Raw genomic sequence first — 20,580 nt, 5'->3', positions numbered from 1 at the left:
ATCATACATTGTTGCATATTAAGAAAAGGGACACAGATGCTGACACAGAGAAGAAAACTAAGAACAGTGAAAGTCAAACAATCTTAAGTGCCTTTGTCTGTGCAGAGTCTGAGGATTGTGGGCCAACTGGGGCCGGGGAAGATGACTGCACACTTGCAATAGTTCCTGTACAGGTCAAGGCCAAAAAGGGAAGTGTAGTAGTGCAGACTTACACCTTCTTGGACCCAGGAAGCTCTGCCACATTCTGTACAGAGACATTAATGGACAAATTGAAGATCACTGGAAGGAAAACTGACATACTACTGAAAACTATGAATGAAGAGAAACCTGTCTGTACTCATGTAGTGTCAGGCTTGGAGGTCAGTAGTTTATCTGGTGACGACTTTATTGATCTGCCAGATGTCTTCACACAAAGGACAATACCTGTAGGAAAAGAAAACATACCCCTACAGAAAGATCTCGAAAAGTGGCCTTACCTTAAAGAAGTAAAACTGCCTCGAATTGAGACTGACATTGGATTGCTTATAGGAGCAAATGTACCTAAAGCAATGGAGCCATGGGAGGTTGTAAGCAGTGTAGGTAATGGACCGTATGCTGTAAGAACCAAGCTAGGTTGGACTGTGAATGGACCTTTGAGAGAAACTGGCTGTCATGCAGACAAGAGAAACCCAGCCAAGGCTAATGCAAACCGCATATCAGTGAGCCGTTTAGAGAACCTGTGGCTTCAACAGTTCATGGTGGATTTTCCAGAGGGAAGAAAACATGATGAAGTGGAAATGTCAAGAGAGGACCATCAGTTTATGGACATGGCCATGGAATCTGCAAAACTGATGGATGGCCACTATACAATATGTCTACCTCTGAAGAACAGATTGGTCAACATGCCAAATAATCGCTCAGTCGCTGAACAACGAGCACGTAACTTGAGGCTTAAATTTCTCAGGAATGACTGCTTCCGACAAGAGTACACAGACTTCATGGAAGACCTTCTTAAAAAGGGCTATGCAGTACAACTGTCAAATGATGAACTGGCGCACAAAGAAGGAAAAGTGTGGTATATACCCCATCACGCCGTGTACCACCCTGTGAAGCAGAAATTAAGAGTTGTGTTCGACTGTGCAGCATCCTATCAGGGCACATCCCTGAATGATCAACTTCTTCAGGGTCCAGATTTGACCAGCAGTCTCATTGGTGTTGTCATACGATTTAGACAGGAACCTGTTGCAATTATGGCAGACGTTGAAGCAATGTTTCACCAGGTGAAGGTGCCTGACGGTGACTCTGACTTACTTAGGTTCCTCTGGTGGACAGGTGGCGACTGCAATCAAGCTTTGACTGAGCACAAGATGACTGTGCATTTGTTTGGGGCCACATCCTCACCCAGTTGTGCCAATTTCGCTTTGAGGAAGTGTGCTGAAGACCAGAGTAGGCAGTTCAGAGCTGAAGTTGTTCAAACAGTATTGCAGAACTTTTACGTTGATGACTGTCTCAAGTCTGTCGCTACGGAGGAGGCAGCTATATCAATGTGTCAAGATCTAATGAAAATCTGTGCCAACGGAGGCTTCCGTCTCAACAAATGGGTGAGCAACCGAAGGAAGGTGCTTGACTCCATCCCAAAGTCTGAACTGGCAGCAGAAATGAAAAACCTGGACCTGGATCATGGCAAACTTCCACTTGAGAGGGCCCTTGGTCTCAATTGGTGTGTTGAGTCAGACACATTCAGATTTAAGATCAACATCAAAGATCGCCCATTCACAAGAAGAGGACTTCTTTCTGTCATTGGATCAGTGTATGACCCATTAGGCATTTTGGCGCCAGCAGTCTTGCCAGCAAAGATTATCCTGCAGGAATTGTGCAGATTGAAGATCGGGTGGGATGACGACTTACCTGAGCACATAAAGAGGCGGTGGACTGACTGGTTAACCAGCCTTCCTGCTTTGGAACACTTCTCAGTTGCAAGATGTTTCAAGCCCAAAGATTTTGGAAATGATGTATTTGCACAACTACATCACTTTGCAGATGCAAGTGAGGATGCATATGGCTCAGTCAGCTACCTACTCATGCGTAACACGAGCAATGAGACACAATGTGCATTTATGATGGGCAAGTCCAGAGTGGCGCCTCTCAGGCCTCCTACCATACCCCGTCTGGAATTGACTGCTGCTACAGTAGCCATTAGGATGGATAGTGTCCTGAGAAGAGAGCTACAACTGAACCTTGCAGAATCTGTTTTTTGGACAGACAGTACGGTGGTGCTCCAATATCTCCGGAATGAGACCACGCGTTTTCGTACGTTTGTGGCAAACAGAGTTGCAGCTATTCTGAAAGGCTCTGATGTGGAACAGTGGAAACACATCAGCACAGACAAGAATCCTGCTGACTGCGCCTCAAGAGGGCAAACAGTAGATGAATTTATGAAGAACAGAACGTGGGTGTCAGATTTTCTTCGCAGTCCAGTAGAGTTTTGGCCTAACACTCCATTGAATTGTCCGGAAATCACTTCTGGTGATCCTGAGATCAAGAAGGCCACAGTAAACAAAATAGAGGTGGAAGAAAATGTTGCTCCATTCAAGAGACTGATAAATTACTTCTCATCATGGACAAAGTTGAAAAGAGCGGTGGCGTGGTTCCTGAAACTTAAAGCCTTACTTTGGAGTCTCTGTCAAAAACGTAAAGAGCTATGCGTAACCAGCGTGGAGAATAGCTTTGACAATGATCGACAGCTGAGGCAAAGTCAGATTGACAGTTTCAGGACAAGCTTTAAGCCTACACAAATTTCAGTGGAAGACTTGAATCAAGCAGAGCTCGATATAGTCAGATTTTGCCAAAAGGAGAAATTCTCGGAAGAGGTTTCAGCTCTTCACAAGGGACAAAGTGTGAAGCGCAACAGCCATTTATACAAACTGAACCCTGTACTACAGGAAGATCTGTTGAGAGTTGGTGGAAGATTGAGCTGGGCAGCTATGCCGGAAATCGCTAAGCAGCCTATTATCCTGTCTAGAGACTTTCACATTTCTGACTTAGTCCTCCAACAGATACATGAAGAAACTGGGCATGGAGGGCGCAATCACATGCTCTCTGAATTGCGACAGAAGTTTTGGATCCCAAGTGCCAACACAGCCATTAGAAAGATCATCGCAAAGTGTGTGACATGTCGTCGCCTGCATGGGAGAGTTGGGAAACAACTGATGGCTGATCTTCCACAAGAGCGAGTGTTGCCAGATGATCCACCCTTCACCCGGGTTGGTGTAGACTACTTTGGCCCATTCGAAGTAAGACGTGGAAGAACCATCTTAAAAAGATACGGTGTTATATTCACTTGTTTAGCGGTTCGTGCAGTACACATAGAGCTGGCCTCATCATTAGACACAGATTCATGCATAAATGCAATCCGGCGCTTCATAGCACGGAGAGGACAAGTGAAGGCGATTCGCTCAGATAATGGGACAAATTTTGTTGCTGCCAATCGTGAGCTGAAGGAAGCAATCGCTGACTGGAACACTTCACCGTTTCAGCATCTATTTCAACAGCATGGAATTAAGTGGACATTTAACCCTCCCACTGCTTCACATCATGGCGGAGCATGGGAGAGGTTGATAAGATCAATACGAAAAGTGCTGAATTCTACTGTGAGAGAACAAGTTCTGGAAGAAGAATGCCTTCATACAGTCTTATGCGAGGCAGAGTCGATCATCAACAGCCGACCAATCACCAGGGCATCAAGCGACCCAAATGATTTGGAGGCTCTGACACCTAATCATCTTTTGTTGTTGAAAACAAAATCTTCATTGCCTCCAGGATTGTTTGACCAGAATGACCTCTACTCACGACGTAGATGGAAACAGGTGCAATATATGTCCAATCTATTTTGGAAGAGATGGACTAAAGAATACCTACCTCAACTTCAGGAACGTCAGCGGTGGGCCACAGCATCAAGAAACTTTGCAGAAGGAGATGTCGTTCTTCTTGTGGACGACTGTGCACCACGAAACTCATGGATTATGGGAAAGATCATCAAAACTGTTCCAGACAAGAAGGGTCTCGTTCGCCGAGTACGGATAAAGACAAAGACTAATGTTTTGGACAGACCCATCACCAAGATTTGTCTGCTTGTGGAATCTGAATGGGCTAGTGGTAAAGACTAAGCCCCTACGATGAGCCATGTGCTAGCAACCTCTGGCTCTTTCCTTCTTTCTCTCTTTCCTTCTTTTCTTTCTTATTCTTTTTCACCTGTTCTTTTGGAAATGGACAGAAACCAGCCTTAATATACTTTGCAAAGCTGATTGGCAAAGTATTGGACAATTCATTTGTCTATAAATAATATTTTGTCATGTGTTTAAACATTGGATACGTCTAAACGTGGTTCATATTAAGTTTGTAAAGTTAAAAAATGTGGTAATTGTTCTAAGGCAATACATTATTAGAACAATTAGGGGCCGGTAATGTAAGCGCCAGACGTCTGCTTTATATTTTATTTACGATTGAGTTCATGTTTGTTTTATTATTCATAGATTCATTACATAAGTGCAGTAGTAGCATGAAACCCTGTGTGAGAGGGAAGGGGAGGAGCATGGACAGAGAGGTTAGGAGTCTCACGGTTTTCTGACCGTGTACGCAGCTAGTATTGGATAACTGCTATTTTTTGGAATTTTCATGCCTTTTTTTTTGGAAGTTCATTGTTACATCCTCAGTTTGTAATAAATAAAACAGTCTTCAAACCATAATGCAACTGGAAGCATTTCTTTTGGAAACCAGGAACACGCGTCAGCCATAGACTCCCCTTTTTTGAACTTGGTTTATTGGAAATTACCCTACAGTCACATTGGGCAGACATGTCAGAAAGGTAGGCTGATAGGAAAAAACAACGAAAATACACTACATATGGTAAGAGGAGGAGAAAAAAAACTCTACTCAGACTGAGCACCGAGTGGGAGAACAGTTTGATAACAGAAAAAACACCTCAGCACAAAAGCACATGACTATCAATACACCATAGAAACACAAGACAAGCAACAGGGGCGGGTAAAGGGTAAGAGAGAGCCGGTGTAGACAGCGCATCCGGTCCTGCAGCATCTGTGCTGGTCCAGTTGACTGCTATCTTCCCCGGTAGGGCATAAGCATCGAAGGCGTTGGAAAGGGAGGGGGGATGAGTGAGTGCTTATCAGTGTAAGTGTGTGTGTGTGTGTGTGCGTGTCCATAGTTTAGCTGAGACAGTGTCCTTCGGCCTATCAGGCTAAGTAAACAGTCCTCCAGCCAATCCAGGTGTCCTTGCATGGGATGGGAAGAATAGCCGTAACACAGTCATTATCAGGGAGTGATTGTTCGGCTCCAGCCTTGGGCCTGCAGCTGGCGCTGTGATGGGGATCCGCAATGTTTATGTTGGTTTTGTTAATTTCCATGCGAGCAGCCCAGGAGAATTTTTCAGGCTGCTCTCTAACACTCTGACACTGGCCTCTCGATCTCCCGTTGGAGAGTCGCGAGCCTCCCCATGATGGTATCAAACTTCTGTTCCATGGTGTTATCGTTCTTTTGATTCTGAGACCTCACAACTGCAGTGATCCGTTCCGCGATGTTTTCCAACTGTCGCTCAAGGGTCTCATTTTGAGCAGGCCTCTCTCTGATGTTTCCCCTCATACGCTCAATGGTGTTGTTTTGAGCCTTCACAGCAGCTGCAAGCGTCTCCAAGGTGTTGACCATTTTACGTTCTTTGTGAGAGGTTGTGCCTCGTTCCATTTCGATTCCAGCAGGCAGCCTTGGGGGGGTTTGAACAGCCGGTTCCGCTCTCTTATTTCTCCGATAAACCAGGGCTAAGCCAACTCCGATCAGCATGAACCCTGTTATCATGGTTCCGAATAGATAGATATCTTCAGTGTCCTCGATCGACAGTCCCGTCAGGCACATGATCCTCCAGTTCTGCCACCCGTCCACCGTGTATCCGGCAGGGAAAGTCCCTCCAGGGCACTCAGGCTCTCCCGAGCCCAGATTTCTCGTTGAGAAAAGGGTGTCAATAGCATTCAGAGACCAGTGTTCAAGCCTCTCGACATATTCAATCCAGTCGCAGTCTCCCTCGGCGAACTCCGTGAGCGATCCGATCGTAGCCATAGATGCGAAGCGGTAGTCCGACTGCAAAATCCGTAGCAAAAACTCAAAACTGCAGCTTTTATCCTCGTCGCCAAAAAGGTGTTATAACCTCAGGATAAAAATGCTCGGAAACTCAAGTGCCAGTTTTAGGACGTTTACTGACCACTTTTAGAAACAACCACAGCTAGTCGCACACATACAGGAAACTGTCCCACACATAACATTCCGGCAGGGAGAACCCTGAAAAACCTCTGAAGGTTCCGGGGTTCAACGCCCCCAAACATACATTAACAACAACACTGTCTATAACACTACTCATACAGTAAAAACCTAGAAACTACAATATTCTCTTTAGATGCAGAAAAAGCATTTGACAGAGTTAACTGGAAATTTCTATTTGCAACTTTACACAAATTTGGTTTTGGATTCTCTTTCATTAACTGGTTAAAAATATTATATAATTCCCCAACAGCTTGTGTCAGAACACATGACCAGACATCCTCCAGCTTCTGTCTCCTGAGGGGCACCAGGCAGGGATGCCCACTCTCCCCTTCACTGTTTGCAATTTTTATTGAACCACTAGCAGCAGCAATTAGACAGAATTCAGTAATTAAGGGCATAAAATGCAAGAATGTGGAACATAAAATCAGCCTTTATGCGGATGATGTGTTACTCTTTCTCCAAAATTCACAAACCAATATATCTGTGGTGATTGAATTGATAAACTCTTTTGCAAGAATATCAGATTACTCAATTAACTGGTCAAAATCTACAGTCCTTCCAATTAATTGCTCCTTCCATAATTCCTCTTCTACACCACTGCAATCGGGAAATATAAAATATTTAGGTATTAATGTTTCTCCCAAGCTTGCAGATCGAACTAAATTAAACCATATCCCACTTTTAAAGAAGGTAGAAGGCGATCTGGCTGGGTGGAAATGTCTACCCATATCACTCATGGGAAGGGTTGCCGCTATAAAAATGATGGTCTTACCAAAAATAAATTATTTATTCTCAATGATCCCAACTAAACCACCACAAGATTGGTTCAGATCTCTAGATTCATGTATGTCCAAATTCCTTGGAAAAAAAAAACCCCACGTATAAGCTTAAAAACACTACAAAAGACCAAGGATAAAGGAGGATTAGAACTACCTAACTTTCAGCACTACTTCTTAGCCAACAGGCTTCAGTTTATCTCAGGATGGCTAAAACATACACTCTTAGATGAACCTTGGCTAGATATAGAACAAGCACTTTGCAATAATCTAGAGATTTCAGATCTACCATTTATCAGCTCAAACATCCAACGACATAAATGCTTTAAAAGCATCAACATCAGCTCTTCTCTGACAGCATGGTGGGAGTTTCTAAAATTGACGGAGTCTTCATTAATCCCATGCAAACGTACACCTATCTGGAACAACCCTGACATATTACAAAACAATAATATGATAAACTTTTCAGATTGGAGTGGTAAAGGAATCAAATATTTAGAACATATAGTAGAAGGAACAGAATTTATTTCATTTGACGGACTAGTTACACAATATGGGATCAACAAGAAAAGATTTTTAGAATATCAACAAATTAAATCCATAGTAAAAAAGAAATTTAAACCGGGTCAAGTTGAACTACAAACACCACCAAGTGTGGTTCAATTTCTTACTCTTAAAACCCCCAAATTACTATCCAAAATATACAGAATGCTTTCTAAAACAGATGAATCAATATCACTTCCTATTGCAAAATGGGAAGCGGATTTATCAGTTAACTTAGACCTAAACCTCTGGTCTCAGATTTGCTTAAAAACCTTTCATCTAATTAGAAATCCCAGTCTTCAATTAATTCAATACAAAATACTACATAGAGTGCACTATACAGGTCATCGGATGTTCAAGATGGGCTTTACGTCTACCAACAACTGCTCACACTGTCAAACTAATTCACCAGACAATTATATTCACGCTCTCTGGTTCTGTCCACCAGTTCAGAAGTTTTGGCGCGAGATATGTGAAGACTTATCAAAGTGTCTGAAATGTAACATTCCAACTTCCCCTTTAGTGTGTTTGTTGGGCAGCTTAGATAATGTCACTACAGATAAGAATATAGCCCATATGGTTTTCACTGCCCTATGCATAGCCAAGAAAACAGTCCTCGTGAACTGGAAAAATAAAAATAATCTTAATTCTAACCAATATAGAAATTATCTATTAGATTACATTAGTCTCGATACAGCCTCTGCCACCACATCAGATCAATTGCTCTGGGCTCCTTTGATTAGCTCCATCACCTAGTGGGGATGAGGGGTCATAGTTTGGTCCCACCTTCGCTGTTGTGATTGGTGTGGGGGTAGGGACAGGCTTAGGGCGTCGGGGCATCTTCCTTGGGGGGCTCAACCCGGGGTAGCGGTCATGGCCCATTAGGGGCTCTGTTGGCTCTTAGGTGACGGTTTCCTCGTGGCTGCGTGCAGCGGGGCTAGGGGAGGGTCTGTGCTGACGGACGTGGGTTACTGACCTGGTAGCCTGGCTGCCCCTGGGTGGGTCCGGGACGGGCGTGAGGTTCTGGGGGTGCTCCGTCTCTGGACTGGGGCCCTGGCTGGGCCTCAGGGGCTTGGGTCCTGGTTGGTATGTTGCTGGGGTTGTGGGCAGGTGGGTGTATGGGGGCCCGGCCCTGGCACAGGGTGCCGCCACTGCATCGAGCCATCGAGGGGGGGGTTGTTACACCTTGCATGAGCTCTCCTCTCTTCAGGAACTCACTCTGCAGGAGGGGGAGATACAGGAGAGGTGGAGGAAGATCTCAGCCTGGGCATCTATTGTCTTGTGTAGTCTGGAAGATGAGTGGATGACGAGGTGGGTGCAGTTTTCTCTATGGTGGGGTCGGGTGGGCTGTCCCGGGCTCTGTGGGGCCGGCCGGCGCTGCCTTTCTGGGCCCCAGTCCGGATGGGCCTGGGCCCCCTTTCCCTGGCGGGGAACCCCTCGGGTTGTGGAGTATGGGGGTGCCTACTGGGGTCAGCGGGGGAGCTGGCCCCAGGGAGGGGTCACTTGCCCCTCCCTTCCTTCCCTCCCCATCTCCAGCTGCCTCCCTCTTCCCGCTCCACCACAATCACCCACACATGCAGGGCCTTGGGGTAAAGGTGTGTCACCAGGGTGCAGGGAGGCATCCCCCCTTCTGTCCCCTTCTGGCTTCTTGTGCCTCAATTTTATCTCACAACTTAGACATTCACATTACTCACACTCTCATAACACATACATATAGGATCTTGGGGGTGGGCACGGTACACGGACTCCAAAAGACCATCAGGGTGTACACCTCACCCCTGGCGTCGTTGCCCACCTCTCAATTTTAAATACACGTAGACATTGAGGGCTATCAGGAGGGGCGCTTACCTGCTGCTCTCTGGCAGGTAGCTCCATGCCCTCCTGGGTTTTAAATGCACCTTAGAACACATCCCAGATAGCAAGGAAACATTGAAACACTGTTGAGTCAATATCAGGCTGTGTCATTGAATCAACGTTGAAGTGTGACGTTGACCTAACGTCACTCTTGCACCCTTTTTTAACGTTGAAACAACGTCAGGTTTTGATGTTGAATCAATGTTGAAACCTGACATTGATTCAACGTTGTATTTTCTAATACTGTTGACATTGAAACAATGTCAGATTCTGATATTGAAACACTGTTGAGCTATGGTGTTGATTTTCCACCTCTTTCGCACAGTTGCTTTTTATTAAAACAACAGTTAAATCATGACTGGAAATCTACCTTTCTTTATAGGTATTTTAACCAATACTAAACTACTGCATGTTTCCATCAATACTTAAACCACCTAAACACATAATTGTACTTATTCCTTAAATTGGACACCCTTTATAAAAAAAAAACCAAATGTCTCACAATGTATCATGTCAATATTAATATCCTAAAATAAGAAAGCATTGCATGTGATGTAACAGAGAAAAAAAAAAGGTCAATAGTCATGTTTCGTTTGCTAAATACTTTATTAAAAGACAGTTTCCTATTTACATTTATATGTTTCACAGAAGTTTGTAATTTTTTACTCTGGGATGGGGATGCATGATGTGCGTCCTGCACCACCCAAACGATCTGGGGCGTATCGGAGCCATTTCTGCACTGCTTGCGCAAAGACAAACTCGGACATAGAGTTTGCCCCTAACTGCTGCGTCAGGCCATCTAGGACAAAAATACACACACACACACACACACACAAACAAAAAAAGTGAATTAGAGCACGTGAATAAGCTCTTGTTAACTGTCTTCAGCGGGGAGAAAGTATGTAAACTCCTAGGCTGATAAACATGAAAGTCACCAGGCGTAAATCTGCAAACTGCCGCATTTGATTCCCAAAGAGCTATGAGCGGAAAAAGTGATAAGTCTTAGCATGGTGTGCCGTGTATCCTTTAAAACAAAATAAACATGGGGTCCTCGGGCTGTACAAACTACAACCCGAGGACTAAACAAGCCAAAGACCAAAGACTCCATCTCCAGATTAACCGGACATGAAAGTCTTGTTATTAAGAAAGACAAAGTAATATAGCAAAAAAACAGTAAAACTTACCAAATATGCATTTGCAGAGCGCTGTATCTTTAAATGCCATTTTTTGCTTTGTCTGGTCCTTGGTTTTTTTCCCTGCCCAGTTTAGTACCGAGGCCAGCTCGTTTGTAATGGCATGGATTCGGAAGGTCGGCGGTTCGAATCCACTTAACGGCTACCCTGAGGTACCCCTGAGCAAGGTACCGTCCCTACACACTGCTCCCCGGGCGCCTGCTTAGTGGGCTGCCCACTGCTTCACTGAGTGAATGGGTCAAATGCAGAGAAAAACAAGTAATTTCCCCATGGGGATCAATAAAGTATCCATTATTATTATTATTATTATTATCATTATTATAAGCCATTACACGGCGGACTCGCACCTCCAGTGTGGTTCTTCCAATCAAGGCAAAGCGTCTCACCTATAGACACATTTTAAGAGATGGAATTAGCGTGTCTCATGTCTTAAATGTGTATGCAAGTGCTTGTGTGTTTAATCAACAAGCCGTTGTTATGTATTTAAATCACATCTGACAGCTATTACGCTTTATAGTTACAAAGTGTATATAACCTTTATATACTTACCATTGCCTTATTTGCCTCTTGTGATTGAAGAGCTGGCTCTGCATTGTTTAGCTCCTCAATGTTGTGCAAGGGCAAATCCAGAGGCAGTACCCCAGCATCTACCGATTCATTGCGGATGGCTCTGACCTCCTCACGGAGTTCATTAACAGCTCTCGTCAGGTCTGACAGAAAAAGATAAATTTTTTTAAGTATTTAAGAATACAGACAACTTGTCAAAAGTTTCCTTGTGTCACACACAGATATGTACAAAGACACTAGACAGTATTTTATTACCTGGTATTTTCACTCGAGGGGCCTGGGGAAACCATTTCTTTGTGGGCTGCTCATCCTCTGAGTCACTATATGTGTACAGGGGATTTGGTCTAAAGAAAAAAAGTTGAAAACGGTCATAAGTAATTACAAATGTGCTTTTGGAACATTTTTTCCTAAAGTTACAGTTTAATTTATAACAACACACACAGGAAACGGAGATGTGCAAGAAGGTACAGTATACAAGGAATTTTTGAAGTGCACAAGTGTACACGGCTTTGCATTTATAAAAAGTTTACAAGCTTCCACTTTTTGGACTATATTATGTGGTGATATTGCAGTATGCAAGCACCACAGATATGTACAAAAGACAAGATCATCAATTCTTAGCAATCAAAGATATGTTTGTGAAACAAAAAAAGTTTTACTTGTGCTTTCTTTTATGACTGGTCTGAGTTTCAGCTTCGGACTGAAGGTCAGACGTATCACAGTGTTCACTTAGATATTTCTGAAGACTGCGTTCTGCTTTGTGAAATGTGTCTGGAAGTACAAACACAATGTATGGCCAGACATAAATTAGGACATGAAAAACTTGTTATTGTTACATTTATACAACACCAATCCAGATGATACCCACCATGGCTTATTAGAAGTCGGACTGGTGCATAGGTGAGCCATGTTGAACCAGGATGAACTCTCCTCTTTACTGCATCGTGGATCCTGAATGTGTCTCACGGAGGATATGGAGGCCATGACAATTTCTCCCCATTTATCCATGAACTAGGGACTATTTCTGTACCACCAGTGCTGAACAATGCACCAGTCTTTCATTTTTATCTTTTTTTTAATTTGGAGTCCTTTTTTGCCCTGTCTAGGATAAACAGGAAACAGATAATTACAATATATTTCATAGTCACTACAAAACTTGATCTATTGATTGAACTAAATAATAAATAATAGCTTAAAATGTATATAGGCAACAATTACAAGCAAACCCGTATATGTAAGCATTTAAACACTGAAGATAATAACATTAACAGTATTTTGTCTAAGTCTGCCATTGTAGGAATTCATGGCACCGAGACAAAAACTTGGCGCACAGTGTGGCGTTAAAATAGGCGCACACCTTTGACGCTGCGTTTTCTCCGTCTTCCTCGTCCACACGTAAATGCTAAACGCAGTTTACGTGTGGACAAAAGGTGCAAACGCAAGTTAGGTGAGCGTGCAGCGTAAAGTTTGAATTGAGTGCGAATCGAAGCGGGTGCTCTCCAATCATTAAAAGTAACAAAGTCATTGAACACATTTATACAGTTACCTTTACGTTTATCAATCATATATCACAGATTTAAAAATTTTTGTAGTACTATGCTAAAAAGCAACTACAGAGCGAAAGTCTGGGTCAAGCGCCGAGGCGACGGCAAGAACAAAGGAACCCTCGAAGCGTTAAAGCTAGCTTTGTAAGGAAATATAACGGAAAAGTATGAAAATGTTTTCTTTGTTGATAGACTTTGTTTGCAGTGCAATTTATTTGTTGCCGGATTGTAAGAAGAAAGTAGACACAATTTCGGGCTCCCACATTTTATCCGAAACTTTACATTAACAAGTTTGTTTTGTTTTTTTTACTGTTATTCAAATGCAACCGTGGAAATAACGAATAGAACAAAAGTCATTCATTCTTACCTTATACTAATCGTGGTGCAGGCCAGTGCAGTGCATGAACTTATACCTTCTCCGGTCAATTCCGCTGAGAGTAAATCTAATGTCCCGCTCTACTGTACAAGACAATGGTTACCTGGAGGGATGTACCAATGTGATAGGGGTGCTGCGGAATAGTCCAAGTGGTAGCAGCTTTAATTTCCCGCTCAACCATAAATCGATGGTTTTTCAACGTGATTGTTGTCACCTTGTCAACTATACATAGATCAACAATCAACGATGACAGAACAACAGTGAATCAATGTTATTTCAATGTCAGTGTCAGGTTTCATCAGTATTTCAATGTTGTTTCAACATTGGTTTTGTGTTGACATTTCAATCCTGACGATTCTGATGGTTCAGATGGAAAATCAACATCTGTTCAATGTCTCCTTGCTATCTGGGATATGCATCAACACTACATATGAGCAGGCGGAGGGAGGTTTTGGAGTCTTCTCACACCCCCGTTCTCTGCGACCTGCTGGAGCGGGGGGCCGGGAGGAGGAGTTGGCCGTTCGACTGGGGTCTGGAGTGTGGGGCCTCCCTGCTGCTGCGGAGTCGGGGTACCTAGACCCGGTTCTTAGAGTACGCTTGGGGAGTGTGATTGTGTGTACAGTGTCTCTCTATGTCTGTCTCCACGTTGGTTGAGTGTTGAGTAATTGCATATGAGAGCATGAGGGTGGGAATGGATGTTTGTATCTGTGTGTGCCTGTATGTCTGTGTCTATATGTCAGGTTGGGTATCAGATGCCACCTCTCTGGGGACATCTCAGGCCCTCTAAGGTATGGAGGCCTATCTCCCCCCACCACTTCCCCTGCCAGTGGCATACGCCCTCAGACATCGGTGCGTTGGTGGTTCTTTGTGTCCGGGGGCGCCCAGGTACACACCGGCTCACTCCTTGGTGGCTGCTTATCGGGGCCTGGAGCCTGGGGCTCGCTCGGGCCACTTCGGGGGTGGGGTGCCCTCGGCCTGGGGCTCGGTCACTCTGGTGCAGCTGGCTGCCGGCGGAGCTCACGGGCACGTCACTGCAACCTCCCCTGGCTTCTGCTCCGCGGCTGCTGAGTGACCCTTCATCTGGGACTCTCCTCAGCTCCTTCTGGGACAGTGGCGTGGCTGCCCCTCTGTTGGTCTTCCTTGGTCTCTTGTGTTCTGGGGGCCTCTGGATGTCTGGAGTCTTGATCTCCTCCATACCTGCTTCATGCCCTGGAGGACGGGGCTGTGGCTCCCCACACCCTCTAGCAGATCATTACATGAAGGAACCTTTTAAAAACAAACGTGTCCATGCTCACAGGTGTACACACGGGTGCTCACACACACAAACTACACCCTTTTTGGCTCCTACCTCAAAGCACACTGTGCGCTGTCGATCTTACGTGCTGCACAATGATGTTTAATATTTAGTATTTACTGTTATATTCCCATATATCATCGTGATGTTGTTTATTGTATTGCTCTCGTTTTCTTCTGCTTGTTTTCTTTTTTCTTTCTCAACAGGTGATCCAGGTGATTGATATATGTATTTTTTTTTTGTCTGCTTATTTAGTTGGTTTTTGGTTTTTTTGCCCTTTATCCCTGTCCCTCTTCTCCACTGTTTTTTCCCCCTCTTCCTTTCTCCCTTTTCTTTTCCTCATTCAAGTCTGTCCCGTATCTAGCAAGTGAAAATAAAAAATAAATAAATAAAATAAACAATAAAAGGTGAATCAAATAGACCATTACGGCAAGGCTGGGATGGTCAATTTGGTAAAGTAAATCCGTTGGGCATCTTTCCTCGCCTTTAGACAATAATTCTGATGGCAATCAGAATCAGAATCAGACTACTTTATTGATCCCTGGGGGAAATTATTTTTTTGTTACAGTGCTCCATTATAAACCAACATAAACCAACATTAACAAGACAGGCAATACGCTAACTAAGAATAGTACAACATATACATATATATATATATACATAAGTCACTCATTAATAAATAGCTGGAAAAGAAACATGTTTAGTTGTTGCGGTAACCAGTGTGTTAAGTGGATGCGTTGTAAAGGGAGATGGCCACAGGCAGGAATGATTTCCTGTGTCGTTCAGTGGTGCTTTTCGGTAATCTCAGTCTCTCACTGAACGTGCTCCTGTGACTGACCAGCATGTCATGGAGTGGGTGGGAGGTGTTATCCAACATTGTCTTTATCTTGGACATCATCTGCCTCTCCGACACCACCTTGAGGGAGTCCAGCTCCATCCCCACAACATTACTGGCCTTACGGATTAGTTTATTGAGTCTGTTGGCATCTGCGACCCTCAGCCTGCTCCCCCAGCATGCAACAGCATAGAGGATTGCACTGGCCACAACAGACTCATAGAAAATCCTGAGCATTTTCTGGCAGATGTTGAAGGACCTCAGTCGCCTCAAAAAATAGAGATGACTCTGGCCCTTCCTGTAAAGTGCTGTGGTGTTTTTAGCCCAGTCCAGTTTATTGTCAATGTGTACTCCAAGGTATTTATAGTCCTCCACAATGTCAACACTGACCCCCTGGATTGAAACAGGGGTCAAGTGTTTCCTGGTCTTCCTGAAGTCCACGATCAGTTCCTTAGTCTTTGCCACGTTGAGCTGCAGATGATTCTGCTCACACCACGTGACAAAGGAGTCGACCACTGCCCGGTACTCTGTCTCATCATCCCTGCTGATGCATCCAACCACCGCAGAGTCATCAGAAAACTTCTGAAGATGGCAGGACTCTGTGCAGTGGCTGAAGTCTGTGGTGTAGAGGGTGAAGAGGAAGGGGGAGAGGACAGTCCCCTGTGGTGCCCCTGTGTTGCTGATTACCTTGTCAGACACACACTGTGGGAGACGTACATATTGTGGTCTTCCTGTCAGGTAATCAACAATCCAGGACACCAGAGAAGCATCCACCTGCATCACTGCTAACTTATCACCCAGGAGGGTTGGCCTGATGGTATTGAAAGCACTAGAAAAGTCAAAAAACATGACCCTCACAGTGCTCACCGGTTGGTCCAGATGGGTGTAGACACGATTGATCAGGTAGATGATGGCGTCCTCTGTTCCGAGACGAGGCTGATAAGCGAACTGAAGGGGATCCAGATGTGGTCTTACTATGGGTCGCAGCTGGTCCAGGATGAGCCTTTCCAGGGTCTTCATGATGTGGGAGGTCAGTGCCACGGGCCTGTAATCCTGGGGGCCCCTGGGACGTGGCGTCTTTGGTACAGGGACGAGGCATGATGTCTTCCACATCACTGGGACCCTCTGCAGACTCAGACTCAGCATAAACAGTTTATGAAAGACTCCACACAGCTGGGGGGGACAGGTCTTGAGGACGAGGGGACTCACTCCGTCTGGTCCAGCAGACTTGCCTGAGTGAAGTCTCCTCATTTGCATCTCAACCTGGTATTGAGTGAAGGTGATGGGTGGGGGAGGGGTGTCAGGAATCTCACAGGAGGCAACATGTGAAGAGAGAGGCTGGCACAGTGGTGTGGCTCTGGATTCCAGGCTGACTACAGGTGAGGTTGTGGGGGTGTGAGCAGACACTGTGGTGTCGAATCTATTGAAAAACAGATTCAACTCGTTAGCTCTATTTTCACCTCCCTCAGCTCCCCTGCTGTTGGTTGGCCTGAATCCAGTGATGGTCTTCATGCCCCTCCACACCTCTCTCATGCTGTTCTGCTGGAGTTTCCACTCCAGCTTCCTCCTGTAATTGTCCTTAGCCTCTGTGATCTTGTCCTTTAGTAACACCTGGATCTTCCTCACCTCCTCTTTATTGCCCACTCTGAAAGCCCTCTACTTGTTGTTGAGGAGGGCTTTGATGTCCTTAGTCACCCACAGCTTGTTATTTGGGTAACAATGAACAGTCTGAGCTGGAACAATGGAGTCGGTGCAGAAAGTTATGTAATCTGTGATACACTCAGTAAGCCCATTGATGTCCTCGGCGTGAGGCTCACAGAGTGTTTCCCAGTTGGTCACCTCGAAACAGCCCTGTAGTTCCGCTATTGCCTCCTCTGACCACCTCCTAACAGTCCTCGTGGTCACAGGTTCCCTCCTCACAATTGGCACATAGCGGGGGGTGAGGTGAATCAGGTTATGATCTGACAGTAAGTGGGGGGAGGGAGGAGGAGCTGTATGCATCCTTGACATTAGCATACAGTAGGTCTAGAATTTTTTCTCCCCTGGTGGGACAGTCCACATATTGTCTGAATGTTGGTAGTGTATTGTCCAGTGATACATGGTTGAAGTCACCCGAGATCACAATAAAGGCACTCGGGTGCTGAGTCTGTAACCGGGCTATGGCAGAGTGGATAGTGTCACATGCAGCTGTGGGGTTAGCAGAGGGAGGAACATAAACAGCCACCAAGATGACGTGAAAGAATTCCCTGGGTAAATAATATGGCCTGAGTCCAACAGCACACAGTTCAGTGTCCGGGCAACAAATCCTTTCTTTGATTGTTATGTTGGCAGGGTTACACCACCGGTTGTTAACTAAAACAGCAAGCCCACCTCCTTTCCGCTTACCGCTAGCGATGCTGTCCCTGTCCGCCCGAACAGTGTGGAAGCCTTCCACGGAAGCATTCTCATTGGGAATGTCCTGGTGCATCCATGATTCGGTGCTGAGAGCTCGTCGATTTTATTCGATAACGATCGCACATTTCCCATTACGATAGACGGCAGACACGGTTTATACCTCCTCGCTTCGAACCTCTGCTGTCTCACCGTCTCCTTCTTTCTTCTCTTCTGTCCTTGACCTCTGCATCCCCGATGTGTTTTCCTCCAAATTTCAGCTGGTACTTCTGCGGGCCTGGCCAGCGAGCCGGCCGGCATCAGGGCGATCAGCTGATCTCTGGAGTAAACAGTCCGTGAGTGTAGGAGATGTGCCGCAGTCCCGCTCCTTGATAAAAGTAACAGTTCCACGGCCACCAGAAGAACAAAAACTCTCTCAATCCACATGATTGAGTAAAAGATAAACGGATGAAAATACAAGTCAGAAAAAAAGCATACGTAAGAAAAAAGAGCTAAACTAAGAGAAAAAGCAGGAACAGGCTGCACGCTGGTTGGCGCATGCGCACATTGTTCGAAAAGAACCAAACGGGACAGGCAAAAAAAAAAAAAAGGAAATGTGTTTTATATAAGCAGTTATCCTTAAACCACAAAACAGCAAGCATAATCAATATTAATCTATAAGGATATCAGATAGTTTAGTTGTGAATAACATACTTATTGTGGAAACTAATAGTTTTGCTGATGTGTTAACACTTGATAACACGCTGATGTGTCACTTGTTTTCCTTTCAGCTTGTTCTGGGTGTCCTTGGCCCCTCAGTAAAATATTTATGGATTATATAAATATCAAGCACACCATAGTTTGTCTTCCCGCTGTTGGATCCATCAGAGGCAGCATACAAATTTACGCCGCCGCATACACATCGGTAAATTACGTCTCCCAGCAGGCCGAGCAGCCAGGGTGCACATGTAGGCTTAATTACAGAGAGAACCCTTGGAAGAAACTAATCCTTCCCTATTTTGGAGAGCTTTGAGCTCCAGAGGAGGCTTCTCGACTCATCAGCCTGTAAATCAGCACTCCGTTGGCGCGGGCTCCACTTCCTACCCCTACGGCAGGCCTCGCACTCTCTGAATCACTGTGAACCCAGAGGACTGGAGCTGCAGGGAGGCCAGGTATATTTGCTTATCTTGCACTGTTGGACATGCTGGAATCTGTGCAAAGAGTTTTAGATGGATACTCTGAGTTTTTTGAAATTCAGAACTGTACAAACTTCCAGTCCCACTCGGACAGTGAAGATGCCGACTGGGGGATTTTTCTCTCCGTGCGCGTAACATGTGGCCTCTCAGACTGTTTGAAGTCTTTTCCTTAACATTTAGAGCTGACAGAGATGATTACTTACAACATGAAGAACACTAATCAGAGAGACATTTCCCTTTTTTGTTTTAAGTTAGTGGAAAGAATAAAAACCGACTGTTGGCCTTGTTCCCGTAGCAGGAATTAATTCAGCAGATGGGATTTGGACAGTAAATATGTGCAGCCATGAAAGGATTACTGAAGCTCTGAAGAGACTGTAAACATTTACTGCTTGAAGGTTAATCAACTGACAGCAGAGAGACACAAAACCCTACAAAAACACAAACTTTTCCAACACAATCAGGCCTTTCTTCCCTCCATCAGCAGTGAAAACAAACTCACTGCAGCTTCACCTGAGCAGGTAATAATCACCTTTGATTCATTCATTTCAGTTTCCATGAAGACACACCTTGAATCAGACTCTGCATGTAATTGCTGAGCTGTTGGGTGAGGTCTTTGATGTTGGGGGGAGCATTTGTTTCGCTGATCGTCGTCATTGTTGGGCGCTGAGCTGCCGAGCGCGACATAATAACAGGGAGGCCGACACATCCTGCAGGCAGCGCTCACTGTTTATGATGTTTAAGGCAATTAGAGCTCATCATCCAATCAGACTGCAGTCAGTGAAAGCATTGTTCAGGTGGTGTTTGATGGATTTCAGCACAGGTAATGTACTGAAATCTGTTTACAGTGCAGAACCGCCAAAGACTGCTGATGACTTCTGAGGGACGAGTTACGGGAAACTGTAAGCAGTGATTTAGATTTTTATTCAGGCTAACCTTATTAACCATTTCCAGGTTCTACATAAACTCTTCTCAGTAGAGACAAATGCCATCATACGACAGGAAGAAATGATGATGGCAATAAAATGCAAATGATGACTTCATTTAGTCAAGGGAAAGAGCTATCTAAAAAGTAATTGCCTCCTAATTACTGGTTGTGCCACGCTTGGCAGCAAGAACAAGCATTTGTGATAACTGAGAGTCTTTAACATCACTGTGGAGTAGTTTTGGTCCACTTTTCTTTGCAGAATTCAGTGACATTGGAAGGTTTTCTCATGCCAAAGCACTTGATTTAAGTCCAGATTTGGGCTAGGCCACTCCAAAACCTTTATTTTGTTTGTAACATCCATTCAGAGGTGGGTTGCTGGTGTGTTTTAGATCATTGTCCAGCAAGTATCATTACATCATTGAGCATCATTACAGCAAGTCATCAAAGCAACAAAGCAACCTGAGACCATCACACTACCACCATGTTTGACTATTGGTACAACATTTCTTTTAATGAAATGATGCACTAGTTTTAAGTCCAATGTAACAGGACACAAAGCTTCCCAAAGTTCAGCTTTTGTCTCATCAGTCTACAGAATATTTTACAGGTAGATGTGAGACGAGTGTTTGTGACCTTTTTGGAGGCCATTTTTACCCAGTCTGTTTCTTATTGTTCTTGGAGTAATTTTGGTAGGCTGGTCACTCCTGACATCAGGCTTCCTGGTCACAGTATATATATATATAATATATATATATATATATATATAATATGACATGTCAGGATGTCATATTAATGTAATCATAT

At 44.6% G+C, this 20,580-nt stretch overlaps 1 long non-coding RNA gene across 1 annotated transcript; it reads right to left on the bottom strand.

Moving 5' to 3' along the window:
- Window positions 1-11,016: 11,016 nt before the first annotated feature.
- Window positions 11,017-12,547, bottom strand: LOC113008839 (uncharacterized). Its single transcript, XR_003270067.1, has 5 exons — window positions 12,105-12,547; window positions 11,896-12,007; window positions 11,492-11,580; window positions 11,219-11,379; window positions 11,017-11,055 (listed from the first exon to the last, which is right to left on the bottom strand). It is a non-coding gene; the product is annotated as an uncharacterized LOC113008839 (long non-coding RNA).
- Between the last annotated feature and the right edge of the window lie 8,033 nt (window positions 12,548-20,580).

The sequence above is a fragment of the Astatotilapia calliptera genome, chromosome 17 (assembly GCF_900246225.1).
Source record: "Astatotilapia calliptera chromosome 17, fAstCal1.2, whole genome shotgun sequence".
NCBI lineage: Eukaryota > Metazoa > Chordata > Actinopteri > Cichliformes > Cichlidae > Astatotilapia > Astatotilapia calliptera.
The sequence above is the reverse complement of the archived record's forward strand: the minus strand, read 5'-3'. Positions and strand labels throughout refer to the sequence as shown.